A 3707-nucleotide genomic window follows, 5' to 3' on the forward strand; every position below is an offset into this window, starting at 1 on the left:
ACAACATATTGGAATCAAGACATTAAATGAGCACCATTATCTATTCCTTTTTCCTTCGGGGATAGAGGCCCACAGGGAATGTGTCTCTCCTCCTCAATAGCTTTGAATCCTGTCCCCCTCCCTTTCCCCCAAAGCAATAGACGTCTGGTCACCTTTGAGCTACTCCCGAACTACCGGATTTCGCTCTCGGCTCCTGGGGCTTCCTTTTCAGAGCTAGAAATAGCGCCAGCCGGCCACCACCCTTCCAGGCTCAGAGGAAAACCCAGAGACAGTTCCTGTGGCAATTTGGGCTCTCCGGCCGAATGCGGGACCCTCTTCATCTCCCTGAATCTCACGCTACAAAGAGAAATAGCCCGCTCTGTTTCTTTACCTATACAATCAGCATCCCCTTCTTTCCTCTACCCTCCCCATCCCCTTTTCCTTTCGTGCTGTGCCTTTGATTTATGGCGGCTCAAGAGTGGAGATGAAAACCCTCTGAATAAATCAATAAATTGTGTTGTGCCTTGTCTAAAGCTAGGTTAGCGAAAATGTTGGTCACTTCTCCTACCTGGGCAATTATCTTTCTACAAGGGCCAACACTGATGCTGAAATCCAGCATCGCCTGATCTCTGCGAGTGCAGCTTTCTCCCAACTGAAGTGCAGAGAGTTTAGGACTGGGACATTTGCAGGGAAACCAAAATGCTCGTTTACAAAGCTATTGTACTACCAAGCTTACTGTATGCTTGGGAAACATGGACCACTTATAAACGCCATCTCCAACTCTTGGAAAGATTCCATCAACGGTGTCTCCGAAATATTTTACACACCACTTGGGAAGACAGACAAACTAATGCCAGGGTACCAGAAGAAGCAAAGATCACCAGTGTTGAAGCGATGATTCCTCAACATCAACTTCGTTGGACTGGTCATGTTGTGCGGATGCCTGATGATCGTCTTCCAAAGCAACTCCTCTATTCCGAACTTAAAAATGGAAAGCGTAATGCTGGTGGTCAACAAAAGAGGTTCAAAGACTCTCTCAAGGCAAATCTTAAAAAAAAAAAGTATAAACACTGACAACTGGGAAACACTGGCCTGCGAGTGCTCCAGCTGGAGAACAGCCTTGACCAAAGGTGTCGTGGGCTTTGAAGACACTCGAACTCAGGATGCGAGGGAGAAGGAAGAAGGAAGAAGAGTCTGGATTTGATCTCCCGCCTTTCACTCCCTTTAAGGAGTCTCAAAGCGGCTAACATTCTCCTTTCCCTTCCTCCCCCACAACACACACTCTGTGAGGTGAGTGGGGCTGAGAGACTTCACAGAAGTGTGACCGGCCCAAGGTCACCCAGCAGCTGCATGTGGAGGAGTGGGGAATCGAACCCGGTTCCCCAGATTACCAGTCCACCACTCTATTTTTTTTTTTTTTTTAAATATTTTTATTAATTTTACAGAATAAAAAAGAACAAAAAATAAAATACAAAAGTTTCATAAATCATATTTCTTTTACAGAATCTTTTGGACTTCCCCACATCTTCCCGAATCTGCATTATTTATAATACCAATTTCAGCATTTTGTTATCTTATTTCATCACTTATTGTATCTTTCATTTTGTCATATTACCCTTTTCAATATATTTATAACCCAATGTTCATAATACAAAATCTTCAGCTATTTATTATCTTATTTCATTACTTATTGTATCTCTCAATTCATTATTGTATCTTTCAATTTCATGTTACCAAAATCAAAGTTATTGTGACCATAATCTTATATATTGTGATTAAAACGTAATGCAATAAAGATTTTTCTTAATTTCACCTCTCTTTTCTTGTGCCTTAATTTTAATTTCACCTAATTACCATTGCTGGGGCTAATATTTCCTAAAAAGTGCATTTTCTTAACATTCATACAGCTTATAATATTTTTGTAAATAGTCCTTAAATTTTTTCCAGTCCTCTTCCATTTTTTCTTCTCCCAAGTCTCGGATTCTGCCAGTCATTTCCGCCAGTTCCATATAGTCCATCAACTGCGTCTGCCATTCCTCCAGTGTGGGTAAATCTTGTGTCTTCCAACACTTTGCGATGAGAATTCTTGCTGCTGTTGTAGCATACATAAAAAAAGTTCTATCCTTCTTTAACACATTCTGGTCTACAATGCCCAGAAGGGAGGCCTCCGGTTTCTTAGGCAAGGTATATCTAAATACCTTTTTTAACTCATTATAGATCATTTCCCAAAAGGCCTTCACTTTCGGACATGTCCACCAGAGATGAAAGAACGTCCCTTCCGCCTCTTTACACTTCCAGCATTTATTATCAGACAGGTGATATATCTTAGCAAGCTTGACTGGGGTCATGTACCACCGGTATATCATTTTCATAATATTTTCTTTCAGGGCACTACATGCCGTGAATTTCAATCCGGTGGTCCATAACCTTTCCCAGTCCTCAAACATAATGTTATGTCCAATATCCTGTGCCCACTTTATCATGGCGGATTTGACTGTCTCATCCTGTGTATTCCATTTAAGCAGCAAGTTATACATTCTTGAAAGTAATTTGTCTTTAGGTTCTAACAATTCTGTCTCTAATTTCGATTTTTCCACCTGGAACCCAACCTTTTTGTCTGTTTTGAAAATTTCCCGAATTTGGGCATAATGCAACCAGTCTCGCACCTTACTTTTTACATTTTCAAAACTCTGCAGCTTCCAATTGTCACCATCTTTTTCTATTAATTCCCAATATTTTGGCCAGTAGGCCTCCATGTTAAGTCTCTTGCGTGCCTTGGCCTCTGCCGGTGAAAGCCACCTTGGTGTTTTACTCTCCAATAAGTCTTTATATTTTGTCCAGACCATAAAGATTGCTCTTCTAACAATATGGTTTTTGAACATTTTATGAACTTTAACCTTGTCATACCACAAATACGCATGCCACCCAAAAGCGTTATCAAACCCTTCCAGATCTAGGACATCGGTGTTCTCTAACAAAAACCAATCTTTCAACCAGCAGAAGGCTGCAGATTCATAATATAACCTCAAGTCTGGCAGGGCAAATCCCCCCCTTTCTTTCGCATCTGTTAGTATTTTAAACTTAATTCGGGGCTTTTTGCCCTGCCAAACAAACTTAGAAATATCCCTCTGCCACTTTTCGAAGCATACCACTTTGTCCACAATCTGCAGGGTCTGAAACAAAAATAACATTTTCGGCAAAACATTCATCTTTATAGCTGCTATTCGGCCTAACAAGGAAAGTTTTAGTCTTGTCCAAGTTTCCAAATCCCTTTTGATTTCTGACCAACATTTCTCATAGTTGTCCTTAAACAAATTCAAGTTTTTAGAAGTCAAGAACACCCCTAAATATTTTACCTTTTTAACCACATTTAATCCTGTCTCTTTCAAAAACTCATCTGTTTCTGTAGACGTTAGGTTCTTAGCTAAGACCTTAGTCTTTTGCTTGTTCAACTTAAATCCCGCCACCCGACCATAATCAGATATTAAATCCAAAACTCTTTTTGTGCTAGAAACTGGCTCCTGTAATGTTAGTACCAAGTCATCTGCAAATGCTTTCAGTTTATATTGTTTCACTCCGACCTCAATGCCCCGAACTGACCGGTCCCTTCTAATCATATTCAAAAGCACCTCCAGGACCGAGATAAACAGTAATGGGGATAGAGGGCACCCTTGCCGTGTCCCTTTTTCAATATTGAATTCCTCCGTCACCACATTGTTTACTATCAA

Source organism: Podarcis erhardii, assembly GCF_964252035.2.
Source record: "Podarcis erhardii genome assembly, chromosome: 18".
In the NCBI taxonomy this organism is placed as follows: domain Eukaryota; kingdom Metazoa; phylum Chordata; class Lepidosauria; order Squamata; family Lacertidae; genus Podarcis; species Podarcis erhardii.